The sequence below is a fragment of the Arvicola amphibius genome, chromosome 2, assembly GCF_903992535.2.
Source record: "Arvicola amphibius chromosome 2, mArvAmp1.2, whole genome shotgun sequence".
NCBI classification, from domain to species: domain Eukaryota; kingdom Metazoa; phylum Chordata; class Mammalia; order Rodentia; family Cricetidae; genus Arvicola; species Arvicola amphibius.
This window is the reverse complement of record NC_052048.2, coordinates 165,403,352-165,422,603: the sequence shown is the minus strand read 5'-3', so window position 1 is coordinate 165,422,603 and position 19,252 is coordinate 165,403,352. Positions and strand designations below refer to the sequence as shown.

At 43.9% G+C, this 19,252-nt stretch overlaps 1 protein-coding gene across 4 annotated transcripts in view; it reads right to left on the bottom strand.

The window, feature by feature from the left end:
* Positions 1–18,855, bottom strand: part of Met (MET proto-oncogene, receptor tyrosine kinase) — a 109,935-nt gene extending 91,080 nt beyond the window's left edge. For 2 of the 4 annotated variants that reach the window (XM_038318315.1, XM_038318317.1), the window contains exon 1: positions 18,424–18,855. The gene's annotated coding sequence lies outside the window, so the exon portion shown is untranslated. The remainder of the gene's footprint in view (positions 1–18,423) is intronic. The other 2 variants (XM_038318316.1, XM_038318318.1) reach the window with 1 other exon arrangement.
* Between the last annotated feature and the right edge of the window lie 397 nt (positions 18,856–19,252).

The following is a 19,252-nucleotide window of genomic DNA, read 5'->3' as shown; positions in this document are numbered from 1 at the left end:
TCAAAGGACATAAGCATTTTTTTTCTAGAAAAAAGTTATAATGAAGATAGCAACTTGCACATTACATGAAACTCCACAAAAGATCTAGATCTGCATATTTATTAAAGATTCAGATACAGATGGCTATAGAAGAACATGCTAAACTTAGCACTACAATAATGCACATGTGTTACAATGAATGGACTAGGGGGGCTCTAAGCACTTGCTTGGCATCACACAAACGTTTCTTTAAAAACACATAGTGCTTTTGTTCTCGTTTTTATGTGGTTATCTCAGTCTTTCTCCTGACCATCATATTAGAAGTTGAAAATGACAGACATTTAGCCTAACAAAAAGCGAATTGTGCATTTTCCACTTTCAATACATGATTAAGATCTTTGTTCAAGTCTGATACGGCAAGAGTAAAGATTAAGAGAATAGAACGCATTCTAGCCTCAAGATTTTTGTCTCATAAATTCATAAACAGTTAGCACACATCTTTGTTCTTTTAAGAATGGCTGAAAACATCCAATTTCTGGGAAAAAAGAATAAATGGACATTTGTTTTATTATTGTGCATGTTGCAAAAATAAAATACCATTCAGAGCATTCATTGAACTGTCAGAGTCCTGATTGATAGACAGGCATTTACCCCATTAATAAATGGTAGCTCATATGAGAACGTTTCGCTATCCTTGGAAATGGGAAGGTTGAACTTCCCCATTGTTAAGACCATACTAAAAGTCTTGAAATCAAAAGCAGTTTTTTTTTTTTTTTTTATTCAGCCTAATAGATGAATGGGAGTTTGTGATTCAGATTGTGTAGACTCTCTTCCAGATTTTGTTCAATTAAGCCAGGAACACTGAATAAAATAAATTCATAGATTACATCTGTCTACATGTTAAAATAAACCAAGCTTAACAACCCTTTCCCACTCCATTCATCCGCAGAGTTTGGAAAGCATGAACCCGACTGGGCAGTCAGAACGTGAACCGAGAGGGAGATACATCCAGAGGAAAGGAAGCTGCCACATTGCTCACTAGTGAATCAGACATCCCCTCCTGTCTGCGGGTGGAGGTGGAAAATGTCCTGGGCATAAGGCATGTTCTGGTTCCAAATGGTGGATCTGTGCTCAAGACTGGGTTAATCCATTTCCTTCCTCTCTCCCTTTCCTCCCTTCATTATCTTTGGAATGAGACAAGGTCTTGTATGTTGTTCAGGCTGGTCTCAAAGGGTCTTCTTTTGGTCTCTGTTTGCTAGTGCTGGGGTTAAAGGCAGGTTACACTACTGACTGGTCCATTTCCTCTGGGTTGGCACAAGGCAAAAATTAAACATCTGCACAGGGAAACAGGCAGTGAGTAGGTCCATTTTTGTCACGGTGGCTGCGCCATAAGGAGAGAAACCACTATCTAGCAAGAAAGGGGACACAAGGTGTCACATCGGGTGGACATTTCTTTCTAGCACTCTTTTCACTTGGTTCTCAACTCCGTTTGGCTCACGTCCGAGAACCTCTAGGAAGCTGACACTAGCAAGCCGCCTCTGAAACTGAATGAGTGATGTCTCCCTTTCGAAGCTGAATTATACAAACGTTTCTTCTGTAGGCAAAGTAGGAATTGCAGAACTACTGTGAATGAATGGAATGAGCAGACTTGGCTGTTATTTTCTATGGGTGAGGATTTTCATGGGTGAAAATAATGCAATTATTTTGGAAGAAAAATCAAAAGCATACAAACATGTTGTGATCAATATATCATCAGAAAAGAAAGAACTAAGCACATTTTCTACAAAATAAAAATCAAATGCCTTTAAATGAACAGAGACTGGCAAGCAAGTCAAACCCTATGAAAGTACGACAGGGCAGAAAAGTAAGTATAGGACTCCATTTCTAACATTCAGTAAACACCCTGGATGCTTGAAAAAAATCAATAAACCTAAAGGTTAGGACAACATAAAACAACTGTGCTCAGCATTGCATTTATATAACTGATCAATTGAAGAGAAAACAGCTCAGGACGGTATGTGTGTGTGTGTGCGCGTGCGTGCGTGCGTGCGTGTGTGTTTGTGTGTGTGTGTGTGTGTGTGTGTAATCACACAGGCTCCTGCTTCTGTGTAAGATGTATGTATGAGGAAGAGGAAGTGTAAGAAGAGGGAATGGTCTTTTTAAATGACCCCTTTCACTTAAAGAACCACTGCCCAGAGGACTAGGTGCCCTATTCACCACCCACTCCTAGCAGTGCTGTCACAGGAGGAGCACAAAGAGAAGGGACGCTAAAGGCATCACAGAAAGCAGGGATGGCTTCAGCTAGGTCTTAGGACAGCTAAGCTACATGCAGACACTTTGAGGACAAGGGACATAGCTTTTCTAAATACAGTAGTAGAGAGGCTGGGTGGGAGGGGCTCACATGGTTAAAACTGTCAAATCACATTCACAGAAAGCCTCATGCATTCTGTTGAAGGCTCTGCATTCTATGTGTTGTTGGGAGCCAATGGATATGTAAGTTAGTAGATACATCCCATTTTGGTGACCATGGGGTGAGCAGACAGAAGTGGGAAGGAGACGAAGGCTGTAAAACAGTGCAGAGGGTCATTCAACCATCTAGGCACAGTGTTGTGGGCTATTTGTACACTGTGCAAAGATGTATTTGCTGTGATTGGTGTAATAAAAAATTGAACGGCCAATAGCTAGTCAGGAGGAAGGAAGGGAGGAAGGGAGGGAGGGAGGGAGGGAGGGAGGGAGGGAGGGAGAGAGAGAGAGAGAGAGAGAAGAAGAAGAAGAAGAAGAAGAAGAAGAGGAAGAGGAAGAGGAAGAGGAAGAGGAAGATAAATCTAGGCTAGAGAGAGACACTAGGAGACAGGAAGGAAGCAGGGTGGGAGGTACATGACAGAACATAGACTATTAAAAATGGGTTAATTTAAGTTATAAGAGTTAGTTAAAAACAAGTATAAGCTAAGGTCAAGCTTTTATTAATGAATAAATCTCTGTGCTGTTATTTGCAGGCTGGTGGTGCTGATGATAAAGCTTGCTTCAGCACAAGGATGAGGATGAGAAGGAGAAAAAAGTGGGGGACTCCCTAGATCAGAATCATTTTACTTTCATCAGCAGAGAGTATAAAAATCCATCTCTCTGCATTAGTTCTGTCTATCAACAACTACTTAGCCTGAATTCAGCCCTACTATGCTTGAAATACATCAGTAAGCAGACAAACACTCCAGTTCTTGTGGGAAGCACTTACTAGCGGGGCATTCAGGTGGCAATATATAAGCAAGCAGGATGTAGAGTATATTAGAAGTTGATGGCATCTGGAGATGTGAATTGTCTCAAGAGAGGGTACAGGGAGAAATCTGTGGCTTGAGGGAAGCTTGAGGGAAGAAAAACTCAGACAAATGACATGTGGAAAGCGATTTCTGAGCACAGGTAAGAAGAATGGAATCCCTTTGAATGTGTGAAGGAAGACCGCCCGCAGCAGGGGATAGTGTGGCCTAAGGGGGAGGCAACGGAGCCAGTGGCAGACTGCTGAAGTGGTCCCACCTGATGGACTGGCCTGGGCTACAAGGAAATAAGGAGTTTCCTTCGGGCTGAAATGGCTGAATTGTAGCTGTATTTTGATGATGGAGAGAATGCTAGAGAGATGGCTCAGCGGTTAAGAGCACTGCCTGCTGTTCCAAAGGTCCTAAGTTCAATTCCTGGCAACCACATGGTGGCTCACAACCATCTGTAATTAGGTTTGGTGCCCTCTTCTGGCCTGCAGGAATACACGCAGACAGAATATTGTATACATAATAAATATAAAAAAAAAAGAGAGAGAATGGAATTAAAGTGTCAGGTGTGTGGCTTAAAAGGGAAATGAAACTAAAGGTTTTTGTTTTTGTTTTTTTTTTGTTGTTGTTGTTTGTTTTTCGAGACAGGGTTTCCCTGTAGTTTCTAGAGCCTGTCCTGGAACTAGATCTTGTAGACCAGGCTGGTCTCAAACTCAGAGATCCATCTGCCTCTGCCTCCCGAGTGCTGGGATTAAAGGCGTGCGCCACCACCGCCCGGCAACTAAAGGTTTTATAATAAGAAAACTGGTCTTCCTGATCGAAGATATGGTGATGTAAAGGGTTAGCGCAACCAGTGGGGTTTACGACCAGGAGATTTGAAGACCAGGGGATGTGAAGAAACCAGTTTGGTTGTGTTCACAGTTGATGTACTGCTTACACAGTCAAGAGTTGTTGGGCATGTGGTGAAATATTTGGGTCTTAGAATGAAGAATAAAGGTCTAGGGCAAAGACTTAAATTAAGAAGCAATTAGCATGTAGATGGTGTGGAAAGATAGGAAGTTGGCTGAGATCACCACAATGGCTAATCTTCAGGGTCCTTTTGACTGGGTTTGGAATCACCTAGGAGATGCACATCTGGTATGTCTGGGAGCATGTTTCCAGAAAGACCTACCTCAAATGTGTTACAAATTAAACCGAAAGGGAAAGGGGAGCAAGCAAGTTGCTCACTGGCATTCAAAGCTTTTTGCTTCTTGATTATGGACACAATGTGACAATCGATCAGTCTCATGTTCTACCACCATGCTTTCTTAGCCATGATGGACTATTTTGTTGCAAACCACCAACCACCAACCAAAATAATCCCCTTCTCCTGAGAGAACCAGGCAGGCCTCAGCAGAAGTGCAGCCATAGAACAATGACCTGAGCGGACTTTGAGCCCAACACTCCCTTAAGTTGCTTCTTGTTATGCATTTTGTTACAACAACAAATAAAGAATTAATACAACCTAAAAGGATAAGAAAAGAGACGACAAGAAGTGTAGAAGCCAGGGCTGGGGCCAGCAAAGCTAACAGGCTGGAAGAGCAGGAGGAGTAAGTGGAGCTAAAAGGACAGATGGAGATCCTTGTGGAACCTGTACTCGCTCTCCGGACACCTGCTCTCCCACGGGCATCTTATCTGTGCCTCCCATCTCCCACATTCCCACGTCATCGTATTGGACTCCCATTTGCAGGAATGGCAGACATGCCTGTCTCATTGCTCAGTGTCACCTTTTACCTGCATTGCTACAGTTTTTCTACCTGGTTTCCCCTCTCCACCCTTGTCTTCATGATCTGTTCTCCAAAGTACAGGAGACATTTTTTTTTTTCTGAACAGAAAATTGGATTATGCTGTTTCTGAACTGAACAAAGAGTCACCACCTTAGGAAAGCTTGAACGACACGCGTGGTCTCTCCAGACTTACTCCCGCAATTGCTGGACTGACCATTCGATTCTGAATTTTTAAAGCAAGCTATGTACTCTCTCACTTTGGGTGTTGGCGTATGTGGGTTGTTTTTTTTTTTTTTGGTTTTTTTTTTTTTTTTTTTTTTTTTTTTTTTTTTTTTTTTTTTTTTTTTGAGCAGTCTTTAGTTGCTTCACCTGGATAACTCTCAGTCTCGCCTTAGGAGATCCATCTGGGAAATCTTGATGCCTCTCTCATCTTCCAGAGGGAAACAGGGACTCTCTCAGGTGCCTTCCTCTCACCTTGTCCTCATCACACTGCATTGCAATGTGTGTTTCCTACTAGCCTGGGAGCTTGGCTGTCAACTACTAAATTATTGTCATTACATGGCACTTAGTAAACACATATGTCAAAAAAAATAAATGACAACTAAGTTAATATCTGAAAGAATGAACCCAAACAAAGAGTTCATAAATTTAGATCGAAAGTGATGACAGGACTAGGAAGAGAGAGAACACGTATGTGCTAATGATTCAGCATAGTTGTTGATCATAAGAGAGACTGACACTTCATGATAGTTTAATTACTACCTCAAAGGCACCTGCTGATCATTCAGGTGGAAGTATCTTCCAACCTGAGATGGTAGTCTAAGAAAAAGATGGAGTCACAGACAGAAATTTGTGCTCCATTGGTTCATCTGAACTTCAAAAGCTGCCGTCTTCATTGTTGGAGAGCAATGCAGGATAAATACCCATAGTCTAAAAAACCAAGAACGTAAAGTCCTCTAATGTCTGTCATCTTTTGAGTACCTGCACACTTAAAAAGTTGTGAGTTCTGGAGCATTTTTTATTTTGGATATTTATTACAGCCTATGCTTTCTATTCGAGAATCTGCGTGATGGAAAAAATGATGGGAAAAAAAACTCTAAAATTTGAAACTTTTCTGACCCCAGTATTTCAGATAGGGGCTAGCAAAGCCTTTATTGCAAAGGTATAAAGAAAAGTTGTAAACAAAGGAAACACAGAGACACAAGAGGCTGAGTCTGGATGGGTTTTGAAAGCTAAGGCAGAAGTATCAAGAAGGGGGGAAGAAATTAGACATACATCATGGAGCAGAGTGTATTCCGCAGGGGGAGACAGTGGGAATAAAACAAATGTCTATTATCTTTGGCCACAAGGAGACTTTCTTGGCATATGGAGGTGACCGCTTGAATCAAATGAGTTAGGCAATTAATAGGAAAAAAGAAAGCAGAGAAAACAGGTTAGGCATACATTTTCAAGAACTCTTACTGGAAAGATAAGACAAATCAGAGCAAGTTCTTAGGCAACTGTGTATTTAAGATCCTATCAGCACACCTTGCATCTGTGTTTTCTTCCTTTCTTGAAGAGGCAGCTGGTTGCTTAAGGGCTGAATGAAAAAAAATGGTTAAGGAGACTTTAAAGGTGGGAGGGGAGGAGCCAAAACGAGGGCAGGGCAGGCAGAACAAGGTGATCAAAGACGTGGGGGAGACAGGGATGAGGATCACAGGTTGGAAAGACCACTTCGCTCTCTGAGACATACCCAAGGAGGTCATAATGGGTGACACGGAGTGAAATGGGCTTCTGCTCCTCTCTGCATCTGAAAAAAGACATTACATCGAGAATAAAGAAAGCCAAAGGCAGCGGAGAGCTTGAGAAAATGGTGAGAGCGTGAGTCATTGCAGCGGGCCCGGGGAAAGATGGAGTAGGGATCTGTAGGGAATGGACTCACTGTGGACATGTCAAAGATGGAAGGACCAAGAACAAAACTATGTTTCATGAAGCTCCCATCTTAAAGCACGTAGTGCCGTTCCCATTGAGCTCCTACAGAGAGAGCAGGCTGAGTTGAAGAGTAGATGGCTACACGATTATGGCCTCTGCAGCAAATTCTTCCATAATTCATCAGATCTATGGGTCTTTATTAAGAGGAAATGCCAGGCTCTGATTATTATTATTATTATTTCAGAACGAGATTTATTGAAATCTGGAAGAGATAACGTCTGGGGAAAGAAAACACATCAAAACAGATACTCTTCTCTCTTCAGTAAATTCAATGACATAAAGATGTTGAAGAAATGAATCAGATATAATGATCATCTAACTCTGAAAAGTAAAACCCTTTTAGGAACTGTGAGGGAGCTTTGGTCTTGAATTCCAGTCTCGTTATTCACTAAGAATGTTTAATAGTAGTTGGAAAGTAATTAATCATCTTATAGCACAGATCCAAGGGCTGTCACCTTTCAGTGCCATTAGCAAAACTGCCTGGGATTTTATCTGTACTTTTCTGGTGACTTAAAGAGCATTTTATAAAGCTCGGTAAAGATCTGAAGAGTGCTTAAAAGTCAATGGGCCTTGACACACAGATTGCAAGGGACAATCTATGTGCTAGTCAGACCGAAATAAAATCGACAAGTCTCTTAATTTTGACATGACAGAGAAGCAGTTTTACGAAGTCCAAAATACATATTCATTTCTGCTTGAGGTTCTTCCCCGTCAACCAACAATAGCTAACGAATGTTTAAACCTAAAGACTCTTCAAGCTCTTAAATGATATACACTTGTTTGCTGTCCTGTGTTAGCTAGATAGTGTGTAAACCACAGGCTCTCTTGGGACTTTGTGGCCTCCACTTGGAGGTGGAAAGAGAGGGTCATGCCCAAACGTGAAGCCAGGTCAGATGATAGCTGCCTAGTTTAGAGTCTCAGATGAACAAAAATACGGGAAGCAAAGACAAAAAGACAGGAAGTAACATGTTATCCTCAAATCTTTAGATCAAGGTTTAAGTTTATTTAGGTCTAAGTTTATTCAAAACATGAACTTTTAATTCCACATTCACTCTAGCATGGATTCCATTGTAGTGAACATCCAAAGAAAGGCTTCAAGATACATCCTCAAGGGAAGCTAATTCACATCCACAACAGAGATTTTTCAGTGGAAAATGATTACTGATACAGTTCGTAAGACCATAGCTTTTGTTCACAGTAATAATTCTTATATTGTAATAATTATGTATGATAGAAACATTTTCTGTGAAAATGGAGCAAAAAACTTCCAAACTTGTTGGGTTTAATTTCATGACTGCCTCTGAAAAGAGGAACTTGACACAGTGTACGAGAGTTGGCTGAAGAGTGCTTAGAACACGCCACTGATAATAAAAGCTGTGTTTCTGTCTCACATTCCTGCAGTTCCCACTAGTAGACAAAGACAGGATAAACTTAGAGGCCGGTTTACATCTGGATAGTTACATTAGTAAGCTTTGCTGTGAAATATGGGAGGCAGACGGCTTTACAGAGCAAAGGTTTACTCGGCTCACAGCTTTGGAGCCTTCTGGGCAAGAATTCATGGTGCGCAGCACATGGCAATGGCTAGGGTATACTAAGCTGCGTGCTCACATCTGGAGCCAGGGATCAGAGGGCCAGTGGTGTCCTAGAAGGCTCCAGTGTGCTACACACTTCCTCCTGCTAGCCACCTTTTAAAGATCTCCGCCAACTCCACTTGCTTACACCTTATTCTTGGGCTTCTTTGGTGACACAACCATATTCAAAGAACAATACAGATGATAGTCTCCCTTCTGTAATAGGTAAAGCATGTGTGACAGAAGAGATTTACGTTCTTTGAGATTTCATCTTACTCCAGTCAGAGAGGCTAAGATTAAGGAAACTAAAGACAATGAGTGCTGGCAAGGCTGTGGGAAAGGGGACCGCTCATGCGCGGGTGGGAAAGGGGACCGCTCATGCGCGGGTGGGAAAGGGGAACGCTCATTCGCGGGTGGGAAAGGGGAGCGCTCATGCGCGGCTGTGAAAGGGAAAGGGAAAGGCTGTGATGGAGCAGCTGTGGACCTTAGTACAGCAGCAGCTCCGCTATTCGACCGACTGTACCACTTCCAGGCGTCTATCAAAAGGGCCCTCCTGCCTGCTGCAGAGATACCTGCTCATTCGTGTCCGCGGTCGCTTTATGCACAGTGTCTGGAACATGACAACAGCCGGCATGTCTACCAAAAGAAGGAGTGATGAAATGTGATGCCTGTATTAAAATGGAATTTTCTTTAGCTATGGAAGAAAAACGAAATGAAGAAATTTGCAGGTAAACGCATGGATCTAGGAAACAGAATACGGAATGTGGTAACCTAGAAAGACAAATGCTGCATGTTCTCACTGATACGCCGACTCTAGTGTCAAATCTTCAGATTTCTGTGTTGAATTTGGAGTACCTATCTAACAAGAAAACAAGAAAGGGGCTGTTGATGGGAAGGGCAAAGAAAGATCCCAAGAGAGGAGGGCTAACAGAACAGAGACCATATGGAGAGGGAAAGGGTTAACAATGGGGAGGGAGTTTTAAGTGGAGAGAGGGATGGGAGGGTGGAGCAGGAGAGGGCAGTGGGGTGGGACGAATCACACTGGGGATGTTTGAGACAGTCACGTAGAAATCTACTTTATAAGCTTCATAGTACATGTATGTATTCATATAACAAGGTTGTGGGAGCTACACAGCAGATCATGCTCATCCCAGAAGACATATGTTGTCAAATAGAAATCTCAGTGTCAGGTATGCGATACCTCCCCTTGTATTGTTGGTCAGAGAAGTTCCAAAGACCCCCAAATAATTTAGGTTATTGCCGTTACTTTTGGTTGTGGGAGAAAAACGTCATCAGAGTTCCCCATCTGTGAACCCTGTGAGCAACAACAGTGACCAGCAAGATAGAGTCATGAGCGCAATGCATGTTCCGGGGGTGAACAACTGCTTTCTGATTGCATTGAAGGCTCACTCTAGAGGGGGAAACACATGCCTGCTAACTGCAGATCTGGCCAAGAACCCGTGGCTGTGGATCCTTCACCCCTCAACCACTTCAAGCCTCAACTGCTGAACCAACTGCTGTCATTTTTAATAAATGGCTGTAGTACCAAATTTCCCTCTAAATTGACATCTCTCTACCTCTGGATTAGTTGAGTGGATGGTGGCTAATAAAACAACACAATCATCCAAAGTGCCTAGGAAGTTCCCAGTCACAAATAGGACATCGGTACCACACCCCTACCCTAAGGCTCAGGAACCACAGTGGAAGACACAGGTGAAATATTCTAAGAGCCAGAGGTGGGCAGCACCAGAACAAAACAGTTTTCTCTGGACATGAGAGGACACTAGACTCAGGACTGCTCAGAACAGTTATGGTTGCCTGCACAAAACCTGAAGAAGACCAAGCCAGTTGTTCTAGATGGAGAGGGAGGGGGCGTACGTGCTCCTATCCTAGCGGGAAGGGCTACGACCAGTTCTCAGGCTCTGGGGGAGGAAGAGTCCATTTTCTTTAAGGGTCTGGCGTCTAGTAGGCTGATACCACATGTCAGAATTAATGGGCTGTTAGATTTTTTAAAAGAAAGGACATGAAATAGGGTATGAAGAGATGGAAGTGGATCTGTAAAGGGTTAAGGGGAAGAATTGGGGCTGAACGTGATTAAAATACATTGAAATTATCAAGAATAAAAATCCCTTTGCAGAAAAGGCAAGCGAGCAGGCAGTTGGCTCCTCGTTGGACACTGACTTACAATGCACCTTGACCCTTCAAGTGTTTTCCTATCATTCACCTCTGTTTTCTCACTGACCCAATACCCATCAAAACCTCCAGGTAGTATTGATTTTCTGTGTCTGTGGCATAAAAGTTACCACAAAAAATGTCTTGAACTGAACAATTTTACATATTCTCTCCAAGGAACTTCCTTGATTTATCAAGCTGTAAGACCTTTTAGCTGGAATTTTAAAACGCTTGTAACACAGTTGTGTAAAACAAAAACAAAAACGCATCGTTTTTAATTAATGATTAAACCAAGCACAAAAACATCAGAGTATTCTAAGCTATATAAATAAGTTGCTCGTTCTACAGAGTTATCTGTAATGAAATGTCTAAACAAGCCCTTCTGATGACGTTTGGAGGCAGTAAACCTTCAGAGTCAACAGAAAGAAATCTATAATTGTAATAACATAATTCCCCCCCTTTTCCATCTCCCCCAATATAAGAAATAACTAAACATAGCCACTTCACATGCTGCATGCTCTGAATGAGGAAGGGTTCCTGAGGATAAGATACGATGAACAATTAGAAATCTAAGTCTGGCATCAAAACCGACCACATGGCTTGTTCCAGTTCTGTGCCTTCCCTCTCTGCAAAGCAACCATGCATTCTATCCATTTGCACTTCAACTGCGTGGAAAGCGGCATGCTTGTGTTGAGTCCAGCTGGGAAGTAGAGTCAGCAGATACCACACACAAACAGGAGATCCAGCGACAGCAACAAGGTGCTTTCCTCCACACAATGGAGTTCAATGTCATTTGGAGTAAAACCCAAGGGCACCATTACCACTGAGCACTCCTCATACATACCCTTGTACATGATAGTAGTTTATACCTATAGTATATGTTTCCTAAGCCTATTTGAACTCGTTATTCTTCCCAGGCATACGTATACCTTCCCCTTTCTGGGCATAGCTTTCAATCAGCAAGTGTGTCAAGGTGGGTGGAGGGAAGACAGGAATAGTAAAAGAGGGAAAATCAATTTTCAGAAAGCATATGGTAACAACAGAATATTTAATCAAATTAGCCTAGAAATTCCTTCCTATTTTCAGAACTCTTTGCAAGGCAGTTGCTTCACGGTACAAAATGAATTTCAATAAATGTCATATATTTAGTTAGATGGCTTATATTTGAAAGTTGCCGAAACAGGTCAACACACTCAGAATAGATCTTGTTCTAAGACATGACAGATGAATATTGATATTGGATATAAAGATTGGCATTAGGTAAAAGGTTCCAGGCTGAAGAAAGTCATTCACTTAACACTCAAGTAAGTATTTGCTGGATACCTACTACGTGACAAAAGAAAAAGATGAATATTTGCTATATAAAAGATGCTAGTAGCCGGGCGGTGGTGGCGCATGCCTTTAATCCCAGCACTCGGGAGGCAGAGGCAGGCGGATCTCTGTGAGTTCGAGACCAGCCTGGTCTACAAGAGCTAGTTCCAGGACAGGCTCTAAAGCTGCAGAGAAACCCTGTCTCGAAAAACCAAAAAAATAAATAAATAAAAGATGCTAGTAAGATGAGGGGTGTCAAAAACATTCCTTCAGTACCAAGAGTTTTCACATTGTGTTAGTGCCCATTCACTGAGCTCTGTTGATAGTTTACACCTATTCCAGATTTTTAAAAGATGCCATTTACTCACTCTTCGCAAAAACCAACGTCATATTTTCCTTGAAAATCAGTGGGTACTTCCATGGTTTCAAAGATTTCGTAGACATCAAAGAGCTCCGAGGGACATTCAGTTTATGGGTAATGGTTTAAGGTTTAGTGAATCAAAAACACATGGATTAAATTTCCCTTAAAAGACCCCTAGGTTTAAAACTCAAAGGGAGAAAATGCTCTGGCCTCAAACTAAGCCAAGACTTAGTTTTTAAAGTCAGTTTGAGTTGTCTTATGGACCCAACACTTGGCTGGGCTTTTCTTTCCCACATAAGCAGGCCTCAGAGGAGGCGACAGAGCATTCCCAACTCTACTACAGACATTTACTTACTCTCTCTCTCTCTCTCTCTCTCTCTCTCTCTCTCTCTCTCTCTCTCTCTCTCTCTCTCTCTCTCTCAGTCATCAGTTGGAGTCATTTTTGGATCTCCAAGTGATTCTGTTGTAATATACAACTTCAAAACTAGACCTCAGATCCTAGGTGCTATCTCAAGATTTCCTACTTGCAGGCAACATCTCATCATTTCAAAACAGGAAAAGGTCTGCAATCTTAATGTATGCACTGCTTTATGGTGCGTGATTATGTTTGTATTTAAAATAGTAGGGAAACATACAGAACATAATCTTCCTTTTGTACACAATAGCTCTCCGGAAGGCTGCTAGCTTGGGCACTTTAGCTAGTTTCTAGGATTAGAGGAAACATGTCTGTACATAACCTGTGAGCCTTTCTTCCTTTGGAAAAGTAGACTGCAACATGGAGCTGATTGCTTTGAAAGGGCACACAAAGCCAGCAAAACCAGCAGGGCAGAGCACGTTTTGCGTTTCAATAGTAGGGAAAGAAAAAACAAAGGAGGAAGGCTCAATCAGATCCAAAATAAAGAGCCAATATTCCAAGAGGAGAGCCTAGTCTGAACCGGGAGAACTTGGAAATGAAGTTCCCACACAAACTTATGATGGATTCAGCTTTCAGAAAAATCAGTGCCTCAGTGTAAGAATGAAATAACTAGATTATCCTGCTACTTAGAAATGTCCATAGCCTGATGCAAAGCATGTGGAGTGGCCAGTTTAGAGGAGCATGTTCTAATAAGTGATGGATGATAAAATAGCCTTGTCTTTTTTTGACTTAACTTTCATAGTAGATTTTTTTTTGAGAATTCTAGAAAAACTAAGTGCTTTGTTTGGAAAGTCATCTAAGACACTCTGGCTGTACGTGCTGTTCCACTGGACAGTAACCTACGGAGCCACACCATTGTGCAGAAACTGTCAAGGCCACATGGGACCAAATCAAGCCTGCAGACTTTGTGTCCCTCTTGGATGTATAGTATATAAGTATGCCAAATTAACATTTTAAAATTGGGATCTGTGTGGATTCTCTTGAAAATTTACAAGATAGCTATCACGTTGGTTCATGACACACAGAAAGGCCACACGACAGCTCCAGTGTTGGATGCCAAGTGATGACTGTCCCCTCTTTGGTGGAACATCTGTCAGCACCTGGGAAAAATGGTTAGCTTCATTCATGTAAGACACTTGTTTGCAAATATTTCTATAGGACACATGCCGAACAGGAAAGGAAGAGGAGGGAGATCAGCACGGTGTCTTCGCACAGAAGGCAGAAGGGCACGGAGGGAGGGGGGAGACACAAGTGCCCAGCACACAGACTCTACACTATAGCAACTGCCTTGCTTGCTGGCACCCAGGTGACACCCTGGAGAGGACCTGCGATGACTATGTGGGTTTGATTGCCCACAAATTCAGCTGAGCCAGACTCAGGGCAGAAGGTAAGAAGCCTAACGGGCCAATAGCTCTGCTGTTGAACCTGAGGAACATAGGGAGCTGCCATGAATCTGTTTTCGTGTTATAAACAAAAGGTCCGGGACACCTCTGTATTTTTGCCTTTGAGACTGGAGCTACCCACAGAGGCCTTTTAATTTTTTTTAAAGAACACCCCACCTTCTAAATGAGAGACTCTGTGGCCAGTTGTGCAGTGCAAAATTTCAGAAAAACACAAGAACACAAGGATACTGTGGAGGGGACTCTTGGCGTTCTCACGCTATCTCCTTAAGGTTCTGGCTAAGGTCATCCTTGATGAGAGGTCCTTCCCTCATCTCGTTGCTGGGTTTCAGTCTCCATTCCTATCCTCCTTACCTTCAACAGTGCCCATTCTCCTCATCGATAGCATACAACAAGCATTTTATTGACAATTTCTTTTTTGCCTCCCTCAACAGAACAGGGTGTCATGAGTTACAGTTTTGGAGGGCTTCATCCCCTACAGAAAGCGCACACAGTAGAACAATGCCTAGCAGATGCTCAATGAAGTATACTGAATCCAGTCACATTGTTAAGAGACAAGGAGCTTGGCTGTCTTCAGCACCCGTGGCCCTTTGGTCACATCCCACAACTGCTTTCCCCATATCATAAGTAGTGAAAACTGTCAGGTTTTCACTACTTATGATATCATCTATATGAACCATAGCTTTTCACACGTTACTCTATGGCCCCGCGGCTCCGCAATTTGATGTGAACCGGAGAGCTGTATGTGTGTGCTTGCACACATCTACACAAGCACAGAACGAATACATATGCTGGGGTCTGTGATGACCAAGCTGATTTTCCCCCATTTCACAGCGCTCACACCTCCTGTTACACACGCCACATGTGTGATTCCTCTCTCTCAATTATGTTTTATAGCTTATAAAAACTTGCTTCATTTTGTCCCTTGAAAAGCAAAGGAGTCTGATTTTACTGGGTGTTTTTATTAAAACAAAACCCAAGGGGAATATAAACGTTAAACAATTTAACACAGCTGAAGAAATATCTGAGAACGGGCTTTCTGATGGACTGGCAGATTACAAAGCCACTCACCGCTCTTAATCTGATAATGGGCAGAAGACCCCACACATATGAAGAAAGGCTTTTTATTTTTTTTTTTTTAAGTTAAGAGAAAAGTAAAAAAGGAAATTGAGAGGTTAAGAGGGAGGCGGGGAGAGGGGGGGTGGGGACTGGGTGTATTACCAGAGCGTAGAAATATTACACTCATCTTGGTCTCTAACCAGTGGAAAGTCTTGCAGGAGCTAAACCTCTGCTGCTGGCTAGGAATGGGCTGAGCAGCTGGCTCAAGCCAGCCCTAGTCAATAATGTGGGACTGTGAAGGCCTTAAGATGAGCTCTGCCCAATGTGGAGAATATGAAGATGGAAGTAAGCAGAAGCAGCTTAGACATCTGAAGTTCTTTATGTTCCAGTCTTCAGCGAGTGAGATGACTGAATATCTTTGTCATGTAACGTTCCCTTAATAATTAAGGATTCTAGCTTCACTTTGTATGTGTGATATCTGGCTACGCCATTAGACTGTAAATTTCTCGAGGGCAAATACATTTTTATTTACCTCCTCCACTCTTGGATATTCTCCTAGAACCAGCACAGATACTGATCACAGTAAGCTTCTTTGCTCGTTTTGGTGAGAAAAATCTGAGTTCAGTAGTGAGTCAGTAAGTGTGAGGAACTCCTAACCAACATGATCCCAAACAGACACTGGTCACGGTGTCTACTGCATATTACTGAGAGCTGGCTGTTGTTTTGCACTAAGAAAAACCCATGAAACTCTGTCCTGAGGGCCCAGTATCAGACAAGAGTTGCAACATAACCAGGCAGAAAAGGACTTCCTGCACTTGAGAGTCTGCATCCACTTTGCCCCTGAAGGGAGATGATAAGGACTTTAGGTATCCCAGGCACAAACACAGTAGGCCAAAGGGTATCAAAGGGACGCTAGAGGAATAGCTCCGCTTTTAAGGGCAGCGACTGCCCCATCAGAGGACGCTGACAATTATCTGTAACTTCCAGGAGATCTGATGCACACTTCTGGCCTCCATGGGCGCCAGGCGCATACATGGTGCAGAGATACGCAGACAAGCAAAACACCTGTACACATTTTCCCCTGCAGTGGTAGGGAAGAGAGAGATGGCTCCGGTGACCATCACCAAGCCGAATGCCAGTGAAGAAGAAACCAGAAAACTGCATGAAATGGGGGCGAAGCCAAGGGATAGAGATGAAAAGCGAAGGGGGCAGAAATGAGAGGGAGTCTGGATGCGTGGTTAGCCAAGCCTGACCACGGGTGTGAACCAGAGAGTGACACGTGGACAGCCACACAGTGCCAGCCCCTGAGTTCTTCTTCTTGTTCTGAGAAAACCACATCTGAGAAAACCCGTACCTGCGGTTATTACAAAGACTTGTGTTTTTTTTTAAACCGACTAACTCTACCGTAAACTATTTATTTCTATTAACAGTGCTACAAATTGACCTTTAAAGTATAATTCTAAGTGCAGTCCTCATTAAAACATTTTTTAAAAAAAAAGTTCAGGACAAACATGGGGGATTTGTTCACCTGGTCTTAGAAATCACAAATTGTAGGTATTTACATTGTTGAGAAAATTATTTTCCTCTCACTATAGACTTAAAAGTAACACAATATTAAACTTTCATATTCATGGCCTGTCGCCACTTTTACTTTTCTATTTTACAGATAAAGCTTGCCCTAGGTTCTCAGAACCTGTAGTGCATCTCTCGTGTAAACTCCCTGCTGCACATGATCAAGAACAAAGCAGTATGGGAAAAGGCAGCAGTTCCCTGATCATCCTCGACACGCTCTAAATTTATCTTGTTTACAGCGGAATATGCCTAAGTTAATAACTATTGACGAGCGCCCTGCTGAGTCTGGAAACTGACCGCAAGATTTAAAGCACCTATTACACTTTGTAGGAACACATTTTTTCGGTGCTATAAAACTTCTTATTGAAGATGTACATATCACTCGTGTTATCTATCTGTTCAAATGAGGTAAACACTGGCTGTGTCACAATCTGCAATGGCAGAGACCACAGCACCTCATTTCTGCTCCACAATGGACGTTTCCCCTTGAGAACAAAGCCGAGTCGGCTTCCAGATGGAGAGGAAAGCTATATACCTGTAAATAATCTGAGCAACATTAACAGTGTTCCCATAAAAGCACAATTTATATCCCAGTAGCAAAGGAAAACACCATGGACATCATTTTCAGATCATCTTCATGCAGAAAAAAAATTCATTAGTCAGCTCTAATAGTTGAGCTGTAAAGGAAAATAATGTTCTTCTGAATCCATTTGCATGGCAATGTGTGTATGGCTGGCTGCTAGAAGCGACAGAATAAACCTCCACCCAACGCTACAAAATGCGAACAGCCTTCTTAAAATGCCGTCTATATTCTCTCCAGTTACAGCTTTTACAATCTCCTCATATTCATGGACCGTTTTCACTTGGCAATTAGAGACTCCTGATTCTTTCGCCTAAGAAAGTTGACAATATTTCATTCTGCCCGAGAGCTGCTTTGAACACAGCCTGTGATAAGGCAAAAACCCACGGACAAGCACTCATGCGTGAACCCCTGAAACCCTTGCCAACTGCCAAATTAGCAAATGGCTCTTCTAAAACATAAAAGATAGGAAATGGGAAACCACAGCTTGGAGTAAATTCTGCATTGTACTTCCACTGATGTTTTAAGAATTATACTGCTACTAGCCAGACCGCCTGACCTCTGGTTATAATGTATTTCACCTCCACAAAGTCCCAGCGAAAAGATCAAGTAGGATCAAAAATGATGGATCACACACTCTGCGTGTTTGCCAGGAATAAAAAATTCAGACCATCCCAGAAACACCTGCCCTTTGGAAAGACGCCCCTCACCCCCGCCCCACATAAGGCAGATAAAGCAGGGCTTGGGAACAAGGAAATAGCTGAGCTCAAACCTTGCAGGCTACATCACCCTGGACAGGGTGACCGGATCCCTTTTGTAAGGGCTGAGTCAGATCACGACGGTAAAACTTGCAGAGCCACAGCAGTCCATGAGCACCCACTGCTCCCAGCGCCCTGAGTCACACAGGTGGCCGTCAACAGCACTATCCTAAGGCGACAAGCTCAATTCTAGTTTGCACCTTCCCCGACCCCATCCCTTCAGTTTCCCAAGCCCCCGAGCTCGCACCCACCTCGTTGGTCTTGCCCTGCGGAGCGGCAACCAGTTCCCTTTAGTGGAACAAAGAAAGCGGAGGTGCTGGGAGAGGGTGGGTGCGGGATTGACGCGGCTGGAGTTTGTACCTTGCGGTGCCCGGGAGCGCGAAGTCAGCCGGCCGGGACCACCCGCGCTCCGCCCTTCTCCGTGGAGTCTGCGGTCGCCCCGCAGCTGGCTCGGCACCAGGTCACCCGGGATCGGGAGCTGTGGGCGGCGAGGCTGTCCCGGTCACCTGCGGCCCGGGCCGAACCCCGCCGAGCGCCCTCGTACTGCTCCGCCCCTTCCCACACGCGCCCTGCCCGGCCCGTGACTCAGCCGGGCATTGGCGGCGCCCCGGCGCGTCCGGGCTGGAGGCGATGAGACCCAGGCACCCGCCCCAGCACGTGTCCGTTCGTCCCTGTCGCTCTCGGTCTGTCCCACCGGTCCCTCGAGGGGCCGAGGTGGGAACTGGCACCACCCTCGGGGTGGGTGGGGGACACCGTCTCCGCCCTTCCCGCCGCCCGTGCGCCTGGCCTGGGGGGGTGGGGGGTCGCGCCTTCTCAAGCCCCGCCCCACCTCCGCCCTCTACAAGGTGAAACTTTCTAGGTGGCAAAGTTTCCCTCTGCCTGGCTACTTGTTTTCTCCTTCTTCCCAGGCTCTGGAGTCTAAAGCAAGCACAGCGGGAGATCAGCGGCCCCGAGTCTCCCCCTCCTGGTGCTCCCGCAGCGAGTGTCACCCGCACTGAGCGCACGCACCCCCAGGCGCACCCGGGCAATGCAGCCTCTCCCACGCCTGCCCGCGGTGGCGGCCCCGCGCTCACCCGCGAG